The sequence below is a fragment of the Tamandua tetradactyla genome, chromosome 7, assembly GCF_023851605.1.
Source record: "Tamandua tetradactyla isolate mTamTet1 chromosome 7, mTamTet1.pri, whole genome shotgun sequence".
In the NCBI taxonomy this organism is placed as follows: Eukaryota; Metazoa; Chordata; class Mammalia; order Pilosa; family Myrmecophagidae; genus Tamandua; species Tamandua tetradactyla.
Window position 1 is genome coordinate 20,395,481 of NC_135333.1, and position 22,026 is coordinate 20,417,506.

The 22,026-nt window shown below is 38.3% G+C and overlaps 1 protein-coding gene and 2 pseudogenes across 3 annotated transcripts in view; all 3 read left to right on the top strand.

Annotated features, from left to right (window-relative positions):
• The window catches only part of LIN9 (lin-9 DREAM MuvB core complex component), a 161,244-nt gene that overhangs the window by 101,760 nt on the left and 37,458 nt on the right, over positions 1-22,026 (top strand). The window lies entirely within an intron of this gene.
• LOC143690857 (protein salvador homolog 1 pseudogene) lies at positions 1,142-8,464 on the top strand (annotated as a pseudogene).
• LOC143690858 (glyoxalase domain-containing protein 4 pseudogene) lies at positions 8,635-9,986 on the top strand (annotated as a pseudogene).

A 22,026-nucleotide genomic window follows, 5' to 3' on the forward strand; every position in this document is an offset into this window, starting at 1 on the left:
GAGGACAGTTGAAGGACTGCATTTGCTGGGCAGGGGCTGAGTCAAGAAAGTGCAGCTTTGGGGAGTTATTATAAGAAGGTCTTGGTACCTTTCTTAGCCCCTCCACCATCCCTGCCCCAAGAAAGTTTGGAACCGACCAGCACTCCCTTTGTGGGTCCCAGACCTCATTCTGTCAGGGAAAGACGGACTTGGGAAATGCCTTTCCAGCATTTCCCCCTACCAGAATTTGCCCTGCAAGCAAATGAAGCTTGAGACAATGAAAGCAGTGTAAAAAACCTAGATGCATCCAGCACAGGGTAAAGTCTTACCTGCTTTAAATCCAGCAGTAGAACACCAGAGAGAGGAAGAAGATCTGTTTCCTAGGAAATAGAGGGGACAATCAAATTCCTCTTAACAGGGAACTCTTAAGGCCACTAGCAAGCCCAAGCCCAGGAAAATCACAGACCCAGACAAACAGGGCCCTTTACATATGGTTTGGGCTGACCTTACTGATTAAGAGGCCTGAACTCTGAAAGAGAGCTCCAGCCAACTCAAACCTAATTTGCAAAGACAATAAAAGGTTCTTTTCTCCTAGGTTTGCTTTGTTTTTTAGCTCCTGATATTCAAGAAAATCTCTGTCATATTGCCAGCTGGTTGCAAACTCAAGAAACAGACATTTCAGGAATAAGTCTCTGATTTAACATTTTAAAATATTAAAGTGTGCAGTGTGCAAGACAAAGAAGCAGGAAATGGTGGCCCTTCCAAACGAAGAGAATGAACTTCTAAAAAACGCTAATGAAGACCAGATCATAGACATACCAAAGACTTTTAAAAAATGATCATTATGCTCAAGGAGATGAATGCAAATACAGAGAAAGCACTAAAGTGTATCAGGAAAACTACAAATGAATAATATGAGAATCTCAATAAAGGTATAGAAATGTTTAAAAGACAACAAACAGAAATACTGGAGTTAACGTAGGAACTGAAATGAAAAATTCCCAGGAAAGCCTCAAAAGCATATTGGAAATGGTAGAAGAAAGAATCAACAAATTAGAAGATAAGATAATTGAAATTTCTCAGGTTGAGAAGCAGAAATATATATATATATATATATATATATATATATATATATATATATATAAAATGGAAATACCCTAAAAGACCTCTAGGACACTGTCAAGTATAGCAATATATGCATTATGGGAGTCTCAGTTAAAGATAGAAGGAATATTCAAAGAAATAATGGCATAAAACTTCCCAAGCTTAGCAAAAGACATAAATATGTACATCCAAGAAGCCCAGAGACACCAGAAAGAATAAACTTGAAGAAAAATATGCCCCATCACATACTGGTCAGACTGTCAAATACAAAAGACAAAGAGTTATGAAAGCTGCAAGAGGAAAGCGTTGTATTATGTACAGGGGAGTCCTAATCAGTCAGTTGAGTGCTGATTTCTTATCAGAAACCACAGAGGCAAGAAGGCAGTGGGTTGAAATATTTAATGTGCTGAAAGAAAACAACTGACCACCAAGAATCTTATGTGGTATGTTCTAGTTTGCTAGCTGCCAGAATGCAATATACCAGAAACAGAATGGCTTTTAAAAGGGGACGTTAATAAGTTGCTGGTTTACAGTTCTAAGGCTGAGAAAATGTCCCAATTAAAACAAGTCTATCGAAATGTCCAATCTAAGGCATCCAGGGAAAGATACCTTAGTTCAAGAAGGCTAATGAACTTCAGGGTTTCTCTCTCAAGTGGAAAGGTCCATGGCGAACACAGTCAGGGTTTGTCTCTCATCTGAAAAGACACATGGTGAACATGGCACCTTCTGCTGGCTTTCTCCCCTGGCTACCTGTTTCATGAAGCCCCCTGGAAGGCATTTTCCTTCTTCATCTCCAAAGGTCGCTGGCTGGTGGACTCTCTGCTTCTCATGGCTATGTCATTTTCTGCTCTCTCTGAATCTCTCTTTCTCCAAAATGTTTCTTCTTATAGGATTCCAGTAAACTAATCAAGATCCACCTGAATGAGTGGAGACATATCTCTACCTAATCCAGTTTAACAGCCACTCTTGATTGAGTCACATCTCCAGGGAGATGATCTAATTACAGTCTCAAACATACACTGCCAAATTGGGATTAGAAGAAATGGCTGCCTTTACAAAATGGAGTTAGGTTTAAAACATGGTTTTTCTAGGGAGCATATATCCTTTCAAACCTGCACATTGAGACCTTTTTTTAAAATGAGGGAGAGATTAAGACATTCTCAGATAAACAAAAACTGAGGGAGTTCATAACCACTAGATCTGCCCTACAAGTAATGTCAAAGCTAATTTTTCAGACTGAAGGAAAATGTCACTAGACAGTGGTCCAGGTAGCACAAAGAAATAAAGACCTGTGATAAAAGTAACCAGTTGGATAATTGTAAATGCTGGAATAACTGCATTTTTTGGAGTGTAACTCCGCTTCTAACTTCCTACAAGTGCTAAAATATAAATGCATTAAAAGTGATGATAATCTGTGGTTTGGGACATATGGTATACATGATGCAATTTGTAACAAGTACAAAAAAGGTTACAGGAGAGGTGATGTCAATAACATGGCAACATACACAGCTACTGAAAACCTCTCCCCAGAGATTCAACAAAAAAAGTGACAATTCTTCCTTGTTCAGAACTCTGGAGGAAAGTGTAGACTGAAGAGGGATCCCAGTCTATACAAACTGTGAATCAAGGAAAGAGAAAAATATCAGATAGGAAGCTTCCGTCCCAAACTGGCTGGTCCTTTCCCCTCCCCCTCACTTGTTCCCACACCACTCAGTCCCAGAGACAGCAGCCAAGATCCCTCCCACCATCCATCACACAGACTGTAAAGTCTCTCAGCAGTGAGACAACACCTGCCTATGTCCAGACACAGAGACCCAAGCCAGAAGAGAATCATGGCAAGACTTAAGCCACAGGGAAGGGAAGAATGCAAAAGGGAAGCAAGAAAGAGTTTCCAAAATGGAAGATCAGGAAGGGAACAGTGACTTCCCTGAAAGCAGCAAGTAGCCAGGCAGAAATTAACCACAGAAACTGTTTGGAGGCCCTAGGGGACAGGGAGGGCATTTCAAGGCCCAGGTCAGTGAAGGGTGAAGAGTCTGAGAAAACTTGAATGGAGACTGTTTCCAGCCATGAGTCCTGGTCCCCATCCCCCACCCTTAAGGAAAACACAGTTGGAGCCCTGATCCTTGCCTGGGAACAGCAGGGGGGGAAGCCTACCCCATGCCTGGGGACAGCAGGGGGGATCCTACCCTACAAGTAAAGTGGGGGCACGACCCCATATTGAGCCAGATTTTGGCCATGAAATGAGGGCACAAAACCCATAGTTCCTAAGCCCTACCCAATCAGACGCTGCCAGGGCTCCAGGAGGTGAACAGTTTCTGGGAACAGGAAAGTTGATGCGCAGCACTATTTGCTGGGCAGGCTAGAAAGTGCGGGGGAACTGCTGGGCCTTTCGGTTTCTTTTCAGACCCTATCTCAAGGTCCACTGGAGCTGGTCTCCGTCCCTTGCATGGGTTCCCAGCCCTGTTTTGGCTGAGAAATCCCGACAACTCAGCTGTCAAAACAGTACCCTAATACAAACCCAGGCAAAACTAAACCATAGACAAGAGAGAGAAATCAACTTTCAGAATAAACTTGTCTAGATAATCAAATGACCACGTATCAGCAAAAAATCACAAAGCATACTAAGACTTAAGAAGAAATGGCCCAATCAGAGTAATAGATCAGAAAGTCAGAGGAGATACAGAATCTGGACCAGCTGATCAAACATGTGCAAACAAACCTTCTGAATCAATTCAAAGAAATGAAGGAAAATGTGAAGATAAAGGATATTAAGAATATACTGGAAGAGCATAAAGAAAAATTTAAAAGAATAGTACAAAAAATAACATCATGGAAATAAAAGAAACTGTAGATGGAATTAAAAATATGCAGGAGTGAGTGTGCAAAGGTGGTTCAGTGGTAGAATTCTCACCTGCCATGTGGGAGACTTGGGTTTGATTCCTGCCTGTGCACTTCCCCAAAAAACAAACTAACCAAAAACAAAAATTCAACAAATGGTGCTGCAGTAACGGGGTACTCACATAGAAAAAACAATGAAATGATAACCTGCCATACAGCATACCAAAATATATATATATACACACACACACACACACACACACATACATACATGCATACATGCTCGAGATATACAACAGTAGATTTGAGAAAATGGAAGAAAGAAGCAAGCTAGGAAGACAGATCAATAAAGCAGACAAAAGAACAAATGGAGAAAAACATGGAAAATTTTGAGCAGGGGCTCAGGGAAATGGTTGACAACACAAAGTGCACAAATATACTCATCATAGGTGTCGTAGAAGGAGAAGAGAAGGAAAAAGGGCCAGGAAGAATATTTAAAGAAATAATGGCTGAAAAATTCCCAACCCTTATAGAAAATATAAATAGGCAAATCCAAGAAGCCCAATATACTCCAAACAGAATCAGTTCGAATAGATACACTCAAAGACCCATGGTATTCAGACTGTCAAATGCCAAAGAGGAGGAAATTCTGTGAACAGCAAGAGACAAGTGATGCACAAGGAAAGCCAAATAAGACCAAGTACTGATTTCTTATCAGACACCATGGAGGCAAGAAGGCAGTGTACAATATATTTAAGATACTGTAAGAGAAAAAAATTGCCCATCAAGAATTCTTTATCCAGAGGCAGCGGCGGTCACTGGCTCAGGTCCATGACCCGTGCCAGGTTCCACTGGCCTCTTGTGCTCACAGTCAGCACGGCAGCGCGGGCAGACTTTGGGGAGGTGGCTGGGGTGCGGCTGGGCGGTGGGCATTGCGCGTAGCGCCTGGCCATGCGGCTCCCCCACCGTGGGCACCCCAGGCTGCAGAGAGGACCCCGCACTAGGGCTCTGGGCGGGCTGCGTGGCGTGGCCTTGGGCCTCGACTGGAGGGATGCTGTCCCGAAAGAAAACCAAAAGTGAAGTGTCCAAGCCAGCCCCTGCTGTGGAATCTTATGCCTTCATTCATCCGGCATGGTCCAACAGTTCCAAGATGAACTGATATCTGTCTTCCAGATTCAAGCCCTAATACTTTTGCAGCCTCTGGAGATGGAGTAGTTTCAAGAAACCAGAATTTCCTTAGAACTCCAATTCAGAGAACACCTCATGAAAAAAGGAGAGAAAGCAACAGATTATCTGCACTGTCCTATCTTACCAGCAGTCTAGCAGATGTCCCTAGGGAATATGGCTCTTCTCAGTCATTTTTAACTGAAGTTAATTTTGCTGTTGAAAATGGAGGCTCTGGTTCCCAATATTATTATTCAGATAACTTTTTTGATGGTGAGAGAAGGCGGTCATTTGGAGATCGTGTACGTGAAGACTACAGATACTTTGAATATAATCATGGTCTCTTCCAAAGGATGTCACAGAATCAGGGGAGGCATACTTCAGGTATTGAAAGAGTTGCATCTACATCTTTAGGAAATTTAGCTAGCCATGGTTCTGAAGATTTCGCCCTTCCTCCTGGCTGGTCTGTGGATTGGACAGTGAGAGGGAGGAAGTATTACATAGATCACAACACAAACACAACTCACTGGAGCCACCCCCTTGAGCAAGAGGTCCTTCCGCCAGGCTGGGAGCGAGTGGAGGCACCAGAGTTTGGGGCCTACTATGTAGACCATGTGAATAAGAAGGCTCAGTACAGGCACACCCATGCGCCTAGTGTACCTCGGTATGATCAGCCTCCTCCTGTCACATACCAGCCACAGCAAACTGAAAGAAACCAGTCCCTTTTGGTCCCTGCAAATCCTTATCATACTGCAGAAATTCCAGACTGACTTCAGGTTTATGCCTGGGCTCTTGTGAAATATGACCACATTCTGAGTGGGAACTCTTCCAGCTGGCTGACCTGGACACATACCAAGGGATGCACAAGTTGCATGAAAGAACTGGAACAGATTGTTACAATGTATGAAGCTTACACACAGGCTGTTCTCACAGAGCTGGAAAACCACAAGCAGAGACAGCAATGGTTAAAGCATTAAGTCTGAATGAAACCATCTATGAATGTAAATTTGTATAACATGGTATTATCCTAGTACTGTTATATTTTGATTTGGACACTTAGTTTAATTTCCTTTTCTCTTAAAAATATAGGTTTTTTTCTATAGTTTGATGGGAAAAAAAAAAAAAAGAGTTCTTTATCCAGCAAAGCTGTCCTTCAAAAATGAGGAAGAGTTTATATTCACAGGTAAATAGAAGCTGAAAGAGTTTGTTAATAAGAGACCACTCCTACAAGAACCACTAAAGTGAGTCCTGCCAGATGTAAAGAAAAGATAGGAGAGAGAGGTCTGGAGGAAGGTACAGAACTGAAGAATATTAGGAAGGATAACTTAAAGGATAAAAAGCGAGAAAGAAAAAATAGATCTGTGAAATAAAAACCAAATGATAAGATGGTCAAATCAAAAACTGCCTTTACAGTAATAACTTTGAATGTTAACTGATTAAACTCCCCAATCAAAAGACGCAGATGGAAAGAATGGGTTAAAAAAAAAACATGATATGCTGTTTACAGGAGACTTGTGTTAGAGCAAAAGATAAAGATAGGTTGAAAGTGAAAGGATTCATAAAGATAATTCATTTAAGTAGTAACCAAAAGAAACTTGGGATAGGTTTACTAATATCAGACAAAATAGACTTTAAATGTAAAAATATTATGAGGTAAAGAAGGACACTAAATAGTAATAAAAGGGGCAAATCAACAAGAAGAAATAACAATCATAAATAACCATGCTTCTAATCAGTATGCCCCAAAATACATGAGGCAACAGTGGCAAAACTGAAGGGAGTGTTAGACGACTCTCCTGTCATAGTGGGAGACATCAACACACTACTCTTTCCAATATATAGAACTACTAAATAGAGGCTCAATAAAGAAACAGAGAATCTAAATAATAGATAAATGAACTAGACCTAATGGACATATAGAATATTGTGTCCCAAAACAGCAGGAGATACACATTCTTCTCAAGTGCTCTCATGGAACATTTTCAAGGATAGACCATATGCTGGGGCATGAAACAGGTCTTAATAAATTTTAAAAGATTGAAATTATACAAAGTACTTTCTCTGATAACAGTGGACTGAAGCTGGAAATCAGTAACAAACAGAACTGGAAAAGCAAAAACATGGAGGTTAAACAACACACTCATACAATCAATGGGTCAAAGAAGAAATTGCAAGAGAAATCAGAGAATATCTTGAGACAAATGAAAACAAGAACACAAGGTATCAGAACTTAAGGGGTGCAGCAAGGCACTGGTGAGAGGGAAATGTGTAACACTAAATGCCTGTATTAAAAAGGAAGAAAAAGCTAAAAATCAATGACCTAATTGAACAGAGAAAGAATAATAAATTAATCCCAAAGCAAGCAGAAGGAAAGAAATAACAAAGTTTAAAGCAGAAATTAATGAAATAGGGAATAAAAAAATAGAGAAATTCAGTAAAAGCAAAAGTTAGTTCTTTGGGAAGATCAATAAAATTGACAAACCCTTAGCTAGACTGACAAAACGAGAGAAGCTGCAAATAAAATCAGAAGGGCGGTGGGGGGTGGGGAATATTACCACAGGACCCAAAGAAATTTAAAAGATCATAAATGGTTACTCTGAACTACTCTGTGCCAACAAGGTAGAAGACTTAAATGAAATGGACAATTTCCTACACACAAACAACCTATATGGACTCAAAAAGAAATAGAAGACCTCAACAAACCGATCACAGGTAAAGAGATCAAATCAGTCATCAAAAACCTACCAACAAAGAAAAGCCCAGGACCAGACAACTCCACAGGCAAGTGTTACCAAGCATTCCCAGAATAATTAATACCATTCCTGCTCAAATCTTCCAGAACTTTGAAAAGGGAACATTGCTTAACTCACTCTGTGAAGCCATCATTATCCTAATGCCAAAGCCAGAAAAAAACACTACAAAAAAAGGCTAATCTCTCTAATGAATATAGATGCAAAATCCTCAACAAAATACTTGCAAATTGAATGCAACAGCATATTAAAAGAATTATATACCATGACAAAGTGGGTTTTATTCCAGGTATGCAAGTGTGGCTCAACACAAGAAAATCAATTATTGTAATACACCACATTAACAAATTTAAAGGGAAGAAACAACTGATCATCTTGATTAATGCACAAAAAGCTTTTGATGAAATTCAGCATCCTTTAATTTAAAAAAAAAATCACTTCAAAAGATAGGGATTGAAGGAAACTTCCTCAGCGTGATAAATGGCATATATGAAAATCCCACAGCTAACATTATACTCAATGGTGAGAGACTGAAAGCTTTTTCTCTGAGATCAAGAACAAAATAAGGATGCCAGTTGTTGCCATTGCTATTTAACATTGTGCTACAAGTTCTAGCTAGAGCAGTTAGGCAAGAAAAAGAAGTAAAACACATCCAAATTGGAAAGGAAGAAGTAAAACTCTCACTACTTGCAAATGGTATGATCCTCTATTTATAAAATCCAGAAAAGCTACTACAGCTAATAAGCGAATTCAACAAAGTGTAGAATACAATATCAACATGAAGAAATCAGTGGTGTCCTATACACTTGTAATGAACTATCTGAGGAGGTAACCAAGAAAAAGTTCCATTTACAATAGCACCTAAAACAATCAAGGATCTAGGAATAAACCTAACCAAGCATGTAAAGGACTTGTACACAGAAAACTACGAAATCATGCTAAAAGTAATCAAAGAAGACCTGAATAAATGAAAGATAGTCCATATTCATGGATTGGAAGGCTAAATGTTGTGAAGATGTCAATTCAACCCAAATTAATCCATAGATTAATTGCAATACCAATCAAAACTCCAACACACGGTGTCGGTGGAGTAATGGCTGTTCGTCGGGCACTACATTTCGTATTCAAAGTGGGAAACCGCTTCCAGACGGCGCGTTTCTATCGTGATGTCTTGGGAATGAAGGTTCTGCGACATGAAGAATTTGAAGAAGACTGCAAAGCTGCCTGTAATGGGCCTTATGATGGGAAATGGAGTAAAACCATGGTGGGATTTGGGCCTGAGGATGATCATTTTGTTGCAGAACTGACTTACAATTACGGCATCGGAGACTACAAGCTTGGCAATGACTTCATGGGTATCACACTGGCTTCTAGCCAGGCTGTCAGCAACGCCAGGAAGGTGGAGTGGCCACTTAGTGAAATTGCAGAAGATGTTTTTGAAATTGAGGCCCCAGGAGGATATGAATTCTATTTGCAGAATTGCAGTCTACCTCAGTCAGACCCTGTATTAAAAGTAACTCTAGCAGTGTCTGATCTTCAGAAGTCCGTGAACTACTGGTCTAATCTACTGGGAATGAAAATTTATGAAAAAGATGAAGAGAAACAAAGGGCTTTGCTGGGCTATGCTGATAACCAGTGTAAGCTGGAGTTACAGGCCATCAAGGGTACAGTTGATCATGCAGCAGCTTTTGGAAGAATTGCCTTTTCTTGCCCCCCAAAAGAGTTGCCTGACATAGAAGACTTGATGAAAAGGGAAAACCGAAAAATTCTGACTCCCCTCGTGAGCCTGGATACCCCAGGGAAAGCAACAGTGCAAGTGGTTATTCTGGCCGATCCTGATGGACATGAAATTTGCTTTGTGGGGGATGAAGCATTTCGAGAACTTTCCAAGATCGATCCAGAGGGAAGCAGACTGTTGGATGATGACTCCAGAAACTAATCAAGACCCACTGACATGGGTGGAAGCATGTCGTCACCTAATCCAGCTTAACAACCACTCTTGATTAAATCACATCTCTGGGGAGATGATCTAATTACAGTTTCAGTCATACAGTGCTGAATAGGGATTAGAAGAAGCAGCTGCTTTTCAAAATGGAATTAGGATTAAAATGTCTTTTCTAGGGTATATACATCATTTCAAACCACCACAATGGTGTATAATCAATGGCTCACAGTATCATCACATATCAAAATATCATCACCATGATCATTTTTTTTAGCACATATATCCCATATACCTTACCCTTCCCTCTCATTGACCACTAGTATTTCCATCTACCCAATTTATTTTACTTATCCCCCTATAATTTATTTTTTATCCATTTATTCTTACTCATCTGTCCATACCCTGGATAAAAAGCATCAGACACAAGGTTTTCACAATCACACAGTCACACTGTCAAAGTTGTATCTTTATACAATCATCGTCAAGAATCAGGAGCACTAGAACACAGCTCAACAGTTTCAGATACTTCCCTCAGCCATTCCAATACACCATAAACTAAAAAGGGATATCTATATAATACATAAGAATAACCTCCAGGATAACCTCTCTGTTTGAAATCTCTCAGCCACTGAAACTTTATTTTGTTCACAGAGCCATTTTTGAATAGTTTTCCTTTACCTTTAAATTCTGTTGTCACCAAGAGCTGTGAGTTCTAGCTCTGTTGTCCTTTTGTCTTTCCATTTTCATTTAGAAAAGCCCCTCATTATCACTTTACTGCAAAAAAAAAAAAAAAGCCTCCTGCCACCTTCCAGCCCATCCCCATTCTCTGCTACCAGCATTAGCTTTCCAAAGCATAAATACAATAATTTTTAAACTGTTTAATCTTTGGATAACTCTGCTGCCTCCAAGTTTCATTCCAGACTCTGACATAGAGCATGTACTCTACTCTTCAGTCTTCTATACTGCTTCTCCTCCCTAACCCATCCCTCATTCCAGTCCCAGTGAACTGTTTATATTAACCAAGATAGAGCTGCTTGCTTCTTCTGAAAGGCTTTCTCTCCTTTTCCTCAGTTTATCCATCAAAACTCAGGTGCTGTCTTGGATTCTCCAAACCAGGGTTAGTTGCTCTTTCCCTCCATTTTTATGGCTTCTAAAAGACAGAGACTTCTGTATTTTTGTGGATTTTGTTTTTATCATATCTCATATTTTTAAATACTTTTTATTTCCATTAAAATAAAAAATCAGGCCTGTGAGGGAGGATAGTGACTGCCATCCTGTTCAGTTGTCGAGATGTCCAGCGCCAGCACCAGCTGCAAGAGTCAGGAGAAGCCGCGGGAGATCATGGACACAGAGGAAGATAATGCTTAAGAAAGATAGGGAGTATCTTCAGTGATACAATCACAAGGAAAAACAGATTGATTTTTGGTTTGGGTTAGAGACTTGACAGTACAAAAAGCTGATGAAGTTGTTTGGGTACGTGCAAGGGTTATACAAGCGGAACTAAAGGAAAGCAGTGTTTCTTAGTCCTTCGCCAGCAGCAGTTTAATGTTCAGGCTCTTGTGGCTGTGGGAGACCATGCAAGCAAGCAGATGGTTAAGTTTGCTGCCAGATGCATCAAGTCTTAAATTCCAGCAATAACATTAAAATATCACTATGTGCAAGTTTACACAAAAGTTTACTAACCAACAAATAAACAGGAGGTGATGACCCAGACCAAGGATTAAGGCATTAGAAACTGTCAATGAGGAGCGCCATACTTGGGACATTCCAGACAAAGACTTTTTAAAAAATGGTCCTAAATATGCCAGAGAGTTAAAGGAAAACATGGATGAAGAAACAAAGAGCTAAAGGAAAACAGGGACAAAGAAACAAAGGTAATTGGAAATAATAGATGAACAGAAAGAGAATAGCAGTAGAGAGATGGAGATTGTGAACAGGAACCAAGCAGAGCTGAAGAGCACAGTTACAGAAATAAAAAATTCACTAGAGGTATTCAACAGTAGATTGGAACTGGCAGAAGAATCAGTGAACTCGGATAAGATAGTTAAAATTATCTAGTCGGAGGGGTAGAAAGAGGAAAGAATGAAGAAAAGTGAACAGAGCCTGAGGAACCAGTGGGGGCACCATCACGTGTAACAATATAAGCATTATGGGAGTCCCAGAAGGAGAAGAAAGAGGAAGGGGTAGAGAGAATATTCAGTGAAAATTTCTAAAATTAAATCAAGACATAAATATACACACCGAAGATGCTCAGTGAACTCCAAACAGGATAAACCCAAATAAACCAAAACTGTGCTGTGTTATCATCAAATTGTCAAATGCCAAATAAAAAGAGATTCTGAAAGTTGCAAGAGAGAAAGAAGTAAAGGGTCATATAAAAGGGATCCTCAATAAGATTGTACCAATTTCTCATTCTTAAAGTGCTGAAAGCAAAAAGTGTCATCTAATAATTCTATGGCCAACAGAACTGTTTCTGAAATAAGGGAGAAATTAAGACATTTCCAGATAAACAAAAGTGGCAACTTTGTCACCACTAACTAGCCTGACGAGATGCTAAGGAGAGCTCTATAGGTTGGAAAGAAAGGACAACAGACATTAGATTGAAACCACAGAAAAATTAAGGATCTCTGGTAAGGGTCTTAACATGAGTAAATATAAATACAGTTACTATTGTAGTTTTGGTTTGCAATACCACTCTTTACTTCATACAGGATCTAAAAGGCAAATGCATGAAATAATGATAAATCAGTTTTTTGGGACACAATGCATAAACATGTAATTTGTGACAAGAACTACATAAAGGTATGGAGTTAGAGGAATATAGGAACATAGTCTGTGTATACCATTGGAGTTACTAGGTTGATATTTAAGCAGAATATGTAAGATTATAGAGTACAGTTTACCAGGCACAGTAGACAGAGGGAATTGGGAGTTAAAACGTTATGGTTATAGGGTTTCTGTCTGAGGAGATGGAAAAGTTTCAGTAATGGAAGGTGGTAAGGTTACCAGATACTATGAATGTGATTAATCCTACTGAATGGTATGCTTCAGAGTCATTGATATGTTGTATACATGTTCCTTCAATTTGAAAAGAAAGAAAGAGCAGCGAAGGAGACAATGACAGTTAAATGCAATACATGATCCTAGTTAGGATCTAGTAAGTGGGGGAGGGGGGCTCTCAAAGAAACATTGGCGTTCTCTGTATGGGATTTCTATTATTTTTGTAACTGTCTTGTAAGTTTGAAAGTATTTTAAAATAAAAAGGTTTATTTAAAAAAAAAAAAAAACTCCAACACACTACTTTGCAGAAACAGAGAGGCTAATTATCAACTTTATTTGGAATGGTAAAGGGCCTCAAATAGTCAAAAACATCTTGAAAAATAAGAATGAAGTGGGAAGTATCATGCTTCCTGATTTTAGAGTATATTGTGAGGGCACAGTTGTCAAACCAGCATGGTGCTGGCATAAAGATAAACATACTGATCAATGAAATTGAATTGATAGCTCAACCTTTAGATCTCTTTTAATTGATTCTTGATAAGACTCCCAAGTTCACTCAACTAGGACAGAACAGTCTGTGGAAAAAATGCTGCTGGGAAAGCTAGATATCCATATCCAAAGAAATGAAAGAGGATGCCTATTTCACACCCTATTCAAAAATTTACTCAGAATAGATCCTAGACCTAAATACTAGGACCAGTGCCAAAAAATTCCTAGAAGAAAATGTAGGGAAACATCTTCAAGATCTAGTGATAGAGGGTAGTTTCTTAGATTTTATACCCAAAATACAAGCAACAAAACAAAAAATAGGTAAATGAGAACTTATCAAATTCGAGTACTTCAGTGCTTCAAAGGACTTTGTCAAAAGGATGAAAAGGCAACCAACTCAATGGGAGAAAATATTTGGAAACCACATATATGATAAAGGTTTGATATCCAGTATATAAGAAACCTAAGATTTCTTATAACCTATAAGAAATCTTACACCTCAATAATAGAAAGACAACCCAATTTGAAAATTGGCAAAGGATGTGAACAGACATTTCTCCAAAGAGGAAATACAGATGGCTAAGAGGCACATGAAAAGATGCTCAGCTTCACTTGCTATTAAGGAAATGCAAATTAAAACCACAATGAGATTTTGTCTCATAACTACTAGAATGGCCAGTATTAAACAAATAGGAAACTATGAGTGTTGAAGAGCATATGGAGAAATTGGAACACTTATTCACTGCTGGTGGGAACATAATATAGTACAACTGCTGTGGAGGACAGTATGGCAGTTCCTTAGAAGCTAAGTATAGAGTTGCCTTATGACCTGGCAATCCTCCTTCTCAGGATATACCTGGAAGATCTGACACAAACAGACATTTACATACTGATGGTCAAGAAATATTTAAGCCCTCTAGCCTCCTATATTTTGGAGCAGCTAGAAGGAAAAATATGACAGGTTCAAATGGTAACCCATGACAAACTCTGGGATCTGTCATGTAACTGTTTGTTGAAGAGTGCTTTAAAAACTATTGCTTTTTTATTTCTTTGCTTTTTATATATGTTATATTATACAATAAAGAGGGAGGTACTGGGAAAGAGGGAGGTACTGGTTTAGGAACAACATATGTGAAGCTGTTGAAGTCAAGTTGGTATCAAACTAAATACGGTTGTTATATAATTAAGATGTTAAATTTTAACCACATGGTAGCCATAGGAAAATATGTAAAAATATATATCCAGATAGAAATGAGAAGGGACTCAGTATGGTACAATACAAAAAAAAAAAAAATTAATTTGAAAGTAGACAATAACAGAAGAGTTAAGGGCCCCAAAAGATGTAAGACTTACAGAGACAAAATAGCAAAATGGCAGAAGAAAGTCCTACATTATCAGTAGTGACTTTAAATATAAAAGAATTATACTTTCAACTCAAAAGACAGAGATTGGCTGAATGAATAGAAAAGCATGACCCAACTATACACCATTTTCACGAAACTCACCTTAAACTCAAAAATAAATTGAAAGTGAAAGGATGGGAAAAATATATACCATGCAATTAGTAACTAAAAAAGGGGCTAGGATAGCTATATAAACAGATAAAAAGTCCAAAATATACAGATAAAAGGTAAAATAGATTTTAAGTCAAAAACTCTTATGAGGGACAAAGATGGTCATGTATACTGATAAAAGGAGTCAATTCAACAAGACATAACGATTATAATTATATATTCACCTAAAAGCAGAACCCCAAAATATAGGAAGCAAATACTTACAGATTTGAAGGGAAAAATAAATTGTTCTACATTAATAGTAGGAGACTAATAAACCATTTTCAGTAGTGGATAGACCATCTAAGCAAAAGATCAATAAGGAATTACAAGACGTGATTATTACTCTAAACCAATTAGATCTAACAGACATGTATAAAACACTAAACCTGAAAGCAGCAGAATACACATTCTTTAGTGTACATGAATCATTCTCCATGTTAAATCATATGTTAGGCCACAAAACAAGTCTCAATAAATTCAGAAATATTGAAATCATACAGTGTATTTCTGTGACCACTGTGGGATAAAGCTAGAAATCAGTATCACTGTGGGAGAAATGGAAAATTCACAAAATATGTAAATTAAACAGTGTATTCTTACAAAAAATGATTGGGCTAAAAAGGAGATCACAAGTTAGGAAATATCTTGAAGTGTGTAAAAATGAAAATGCAATATACCAGAACATAGGAGTTGCAGCACAGGCAGTGCTGAGAGGGAAATTTGTACCACTTACTGCTTACATTAAAAAAGAAAAAAAATTTCAAATCAGGGACCTAACTTCAAAACTGGAAAAACTAGATAAAGAAGAGCAAATTAAACCCAAAGCAAGCAGAAGGGAAGAAACAACAAAAGATTAAAGTGGAAATAAATGATATAGAATCAACAAAATCAAAAATTGGTTCTTTGAAAGATCCATAAAATTGACAAAACTTTGGTGAGACTGACAAAGAAAAAAGGACACAAATAACTAAATTCAGAAATTGAAAGGGGAACACACTTGACTCCACTGAAATGAAAAGGACTGTAAAAGGATATTGTGAACAACTGTACACCAATGAATTAGATAACCTACATGAAATGAACAAATTCATAGAAACATATATATTCCTGTGCTAAAACAAGAAGAAATGCAAGATCTCAGCAAACCAATAACTGTTAGAGAATCAATTAAGTAATGAAAAAACAATGGAACGAAGTTTTATTTGATCTGGAACTGAAATTTTCTGAAGTGTATAATCTCATTCAGTCTATCTGTACAGCTCATTTGAACAACTGAAACAGCACAGAATAAGAAAGAGGTCATTTAATCCTGTATAGATTATTATAATGCCTGGAAACATCCTAGATTACATTAACCAGATAATCAAAAAATATTGGCAAAGTCCTCTGAGGGAGGGGAGAAAGACTGTGGAACTATTAAACCTTACCATCAGGGAATCCCCCGTTACTGTGTCAGACTTTAGGGACACCCAAATCAAAAGACCATGCTCTTGATCTTGAGGTTTACTCTTGTGAAGCTTATGTAGGTAGCATAGAAGCGTAGACTACCTATAGGCATGCCTAAGGGTTACTGCTGGAGGACCTCTGTTGTTGCTCAGATGTGGCCTCAGTTTCTCTAAGCCCAACTCTGCAAGTGAAATCATTGCCCTCCCCATACATGGGACATGACATCCAGGAGTGAAAGTCTCCCTGGCGACATGAAGAGGACTCCCAGGGATGAATCCAGACCTGGCACTGTGGGATCAACAATTCCATCCTGACCAAATGGGGGAAAAGAAGTATAATTAATAAAGTATCAGTGGCAGAGAGAGTTCAAATAGAGTTGAGAGGCTGCTCTGGAGGTTGCTCTTATGCAAGCTTCATGTAGACCTTGCTACCTATCATAACCTGCCAGCCCCCAACCAGGACCATTCCAGCCAATCCTAAAGAACACCTAGGGCAATTTATAAGATTCCACAAGGGTCCCAGTCCCTGGAGTAGCTTTCCAGAAACCTACAACCTTCAGATGAGTCCCTGGTCCAGACAAACCCTGAAACCTAGTCCAGCCTCTCCAAAACATCAGTTAGTTCCATCTCCCTACCCCATATTAGTGACAGATCCCCCCAATATAAAAAATTTAGAATTGCCATACCCCAAACAACCCCAAAGAGAGGCATGGAAAGATCAAAGGTGATGGTGGAAATATACATAGAAGATAGGACTTAACAAATGAGTATGAATGCTGAATCATTAAATTGATACCTCTTTTAGTCAACAGTGTTTTAGAGCAGCTAGAAGTGAAAACCTAAAAGTGGAAAATTGTAACCCATGTCAAAGTCTGAGACGTATTCTACAGCTAATTGTGGTGCTGTGCTTTGAAATTTATAGCTTTTTTGTATATATGTTATTGTTCACAAAAAAAGAAGGAAAAAAAGTTGATTTTGATGATAAAAATGTATTTAAGCCCTCTAGCCTCCTATATGCTGGAGCAGCTAGAAGGAAAAATATGAGCAGATCGTATGGTAGCCCATGACAAACTCTGGGATCTGTCCTGTAACCATTTTTTGAAGAGTGCTTTGAAAACTACTGCTTTTTTATTTCTTTCCTTTCTGTATATGTTATACTATACAATAAAAAAGGTTTAAAAAAAAAAGAAGAAGAAGAAGAAGAAGAAGAAAGAAAGAAAAATACCTCCCAACTAAGAAAAGCCCAGGACGAGATGGTATCACAGGGGAATTTTGCCAAGCATTCCAAAAAATATTGACACAATCCTGTTCAAATTCTTCCCAAAAATTTGAAAAGGAAGGAACATTCCCTAATTCATTCTATGAGATTAACATCACCCTCATACCAAAGCCAGAGAAAGATACCACAAGGAAAAAATATTACAGATCACCATCTTTTATTAATATAGATGTGAAAAATCCCAGGAAAATACTTACAAATTAAATCTAGCAGTGCTTTAAAAGCATTACACACTAGATCAAGCAGGATTCATCCCAGATATGCAAGGGTGATTCAATGTAAAAAAAAAAAAATCAATTAGTGGACTATGCAACACATTAACAGAGTTGAGAAAAGAAAACATAATTGTCTCAATTGAGGCAGAAAAGGCACTTAACAAAATCCAGCACACCTTCTTGATAAAAAAAACACTCAGAAAACTGGGAATAGAAAAACTTCCTCAACACGATAAAGGACATGTATGAAAAACCCACAGCTGACATCAGACTCATACTGAAAGCTTTTCCTCTAAGATCAGGAAGAAGACAATGTGGTAGGTGAAGGTGCTTAGTTATATTGCTGTGGACATGAGCCGATGGCAAGTGAACCTCATCTGTTGCTGATTACACCTGCAGTCGGCTGGGAGGCATGCCTGCTGTAATGAATGATGTTTGATTTAACTGGCTGGTGCTTAAATGAGAGATCTCAACGTGGCACAGCCCAAGCAGCTCAGCATACCTCATCTGAGCACTCGCAGCTCAGCCCAGGCCTTTGGAGATGCAGAAAGGACTCACCCCAGGGAAAGTTGTTGGAACCCAGAGGCCTGGAGAGAAGGCCAGCAGAGATCACCCTGTGTCTTCCCATGTAAGAAAGAACCTCATTTGAATGTTAGCTGCCTCTCCTCTGAAGAACTGACAAAATAAATCCCTTTATTAAAGGCCAATCCATCTCTGGTGTGTTGCATTCTGGCACCTAGCAAACTAGAACAACAAGGATGCTGTCTGCCACCACTGTTATTCAACATTGTATTGGAAGTTCTAGCCAGAGCAATTAGGCAAGAAAAAGAAATAAATGCCATCCAAATTGGAATGGAAAAAGTAAAACTTTCCCTATATGATATGATCCTATATTCAGAAAATCCTGAAGAATGCACAAAATCCTAATTATTGAATACAGCAAAGTGGTGGGATATAAGATCAACACTCAAAAATCAAGTCTTTTATTAATTTTTAAATTAAAAAATATATATTACAAGAAATGCAAATATTCTTAACATGATTATTCAGTTCTACATATATAATCACTAATTCACAATATCACATAGTTGCATATTCATCATCATGATCATTTCTTAGAACATTTGCATCAATTCAGAAAAAGAAATAAAAAGACAACAGAAAAATAAAATGAGAACAGAAAAAAAAGTTTTATACATACCATACCCCTTACCCCTCCCTTTCATTGATCACTAGCATTTTAGACTAAATTTATTTTAACATTTATTCCTCCTATTATTTATTTTTATTCCAAATGTTCTACTCGTCTGTTGACAAGGTAGATAAAAGGAGCATCAGACACAAGATTTTCACAATCACACAGTCACATTGTGAAAGCTATATCATTATACAATCATCATCAAGAAACATGGCTACTGGAACATAGCTCCACATTTTCAGGTGGTTCCCTCCAGCCTCTCCATTACATCTTAGATAACAAGGTGATATCTACTTAATGCGTAAGAATAACCTCCAGAATAACCTCTCGACTCTGTTTAGAATCTCTCAACCGTTGACACTATGTCTCATTTCACTCTACCCCCTTTTGGTTGAGAAGATTTTCTCAATCCCTTGATGCCAGGTCTCAGCTCATTCTAGGGTTTTTCTCAATCCCTTGATGCTGAGTCTCAGCTCATTCCAGGATTTCTGTCCCACGTTGCCAGGAAGGCCCACACCCCTGGGAGTCATGTCCCACGTAGACAGGGGGAGGGTGGTGAGTTTGCTTGTTGTGTTGGCTGGAGAGAAAGGCCACATCTGAGCAACAAGAGAGGTTCACTTGGGGGTGACTCTTAAGCCTAATTTTAAGTAGGCTTGAGCTGTCCTTTATGGATAGGAAACTTAAACTTATCCTTTAAGTTTCATATGAACAAACCCCAAGACAGGCGGCTCAGCCTATAGCTTTGGTTGTCCACACTGCTTATGAGAATATCAAGAATTCAACTTGGGGAAGTTGAAATTTCCCCCGTTCTCATCATTCCCCAAAGAGGACTTTGCAAATACTTTTCCACTCACTGATCAAATCACTCTGGGATTCATCGGAGCATCACTCTGGACAAACCAACAAAATCTCATGTCCTGCCCAAGGTTCCATGTACTTATGTTGTTCAACCAACTATCTACATAAGTTATATTAGGAAATGCACTAGTCAAAATATTAATTTTTGTACCAAATAAACATTTTTTGCTTTAGTCTTACACATAAGTTGAAATTTTAAAATATTAATTACCATCTACTTTCAGCACCCTGCAGTAATGACATTCCTTTGTTCTTCCTCATGCAAAAACATTTTTTTAATTTATACATTTGGTCACTATCATTATACACTCTAGGCATACCTAGTTTATACCATCTCAGTCTTTATCGTCTATCTTTCTTTGTGATTTCATTTATGCCTCCCGCCCTGCTCCCTCTATCATTCTCACATGCAGCTTCATTCAGTGTTTTAACATAATTGTATTACAGTTAGGTAGTATTGTACTGTCCATTTCTGAGTTTTTATATTCAGTCCTGTTGCACAATCTGTATCCCTTCAGCCCCAAGTACCCAATATCTTACCCTATTTCTATCTCCTGATGGTCTCTGTTACCAATGAAATATTCCAAGTTTATTCACTAATGTCAGTTCATATCAGTGAGACCATACAGTGTTTGTCCTTTTCTTTTTGGCTGATCTCACTCAGCATAATGTCCTTAAGGTCCATCCATGTTGTTACATACTTCATAACTTTATTCTGTCTTAGAGCTGCATAATATTCCATCATATGTATATGCCACAGTTTGTTTAGCCCCCCGATTGTTGATGGACATTTTGGCTGTTTCCATCTCTTGGTAATTGTAAATAATGCTGCTATAAACATTGGTGTGCAAATGTCCGTTTGTGTCCTTGCTCTCATGTCCTTTGAGTAGAGACAGCAAATAGATGGGTCCTGTTTTTTAATCCATTCTGCCAGTCTATGTCTTTTGATTGGGGAGTTTAATCCATTAACTTTTAATGTTATTACTGCTGCACGGGTAGTACTTTCTTCTACCATTTTGCCTTTTGGATTTTATGTGCTGTATCTAATTTTCCTTGTTTTTACCTTTACTCATAGTCTTCCTTTTTACACTCTTCTCCACACCTCTCTGTTCTGTCTTTTCATACCTGTCTCTAGTGCTCCCTTTAGTATTTCTTGCATAGCTGGTCTCTTGGTCACAAATTCTCTCAGTGATTTTTTGTCTGAAAATATTTTAATTTCTCCCTCATATTTGAAGGACAGTTTTGCTGGATATAGAATTCTTGGTTGGCAGTTTTTCTCTTTTAATAATTTAAATATATCATCCCAGTGTCTTCTTGTCTCCATGGTTTCTGCTGAGAAATCTACGCATAATCTTATTGGGCTTCCCTTGTATGTCATGGGTTGCTTTTCTCTTGCTGCTTTCATGATCCTCTTTCTCTTTGACCTCTGACATTCTGATTAGTAAATGTCTTGGAGTACGTCTGTTTGGATCTATTCTCTTTGGTGTATGCTGAACTTCTTGGATCTGTAATTTTAAGTCTTTCATAAGAGTTGGGAAATTTTCAGTGATAATTTCCTCCATTAGTTTTTCTCCTCCTTTTCCCTTCTCTTCTCCTTCTGGAGCACCCACAACACGTATATTTGTGCGCTTCACATTGTCATTCAATTCCCTGAGTCCCTGCTCGTATTTTTCCATTTTTTCCCCTATACTTTCTCTTTCTTGTCATATTTCAGATGTTCTGCCCTCCAGTTCAGAAATCCTGTGTTCTGTCTCTTGAAATCTACCATTGTAGGTTTCCATTGTTTTTTCATCTCTTCTACTATGCCTTTCATTCCCATAAGTTCTGTGATTTGTTTTTTCAGACTTTCCATTTCTTCTTTTTGTTCATTCCTTGCCTTCTTTATATCCTCCCTCAATTCACTGATTTGGTTTTTGATGAGGTTTTCCATGTCTGTTCGTATATTCTGAGTTAATTGTTTCAACTCCTGTATCTCATTTGAATTGTTCACTTGTTCCTTTGGGCCATATCTTCAATTTTCCTAGTGTGATTTATTATTTTTTGCTGGCATCTAGGCATTTAATTACCTTAATTAGTTTATTCTGGAGATTGCTTTCACTTCTTTTACCTAGGGTTTTCTTGCTGGATGAATTTGTTGTCTATCTGTTCTTTGACATTCGGTTCAACTTTATCTGGACCTCTAGCTTAGGTTTTGTTTAACACAGGG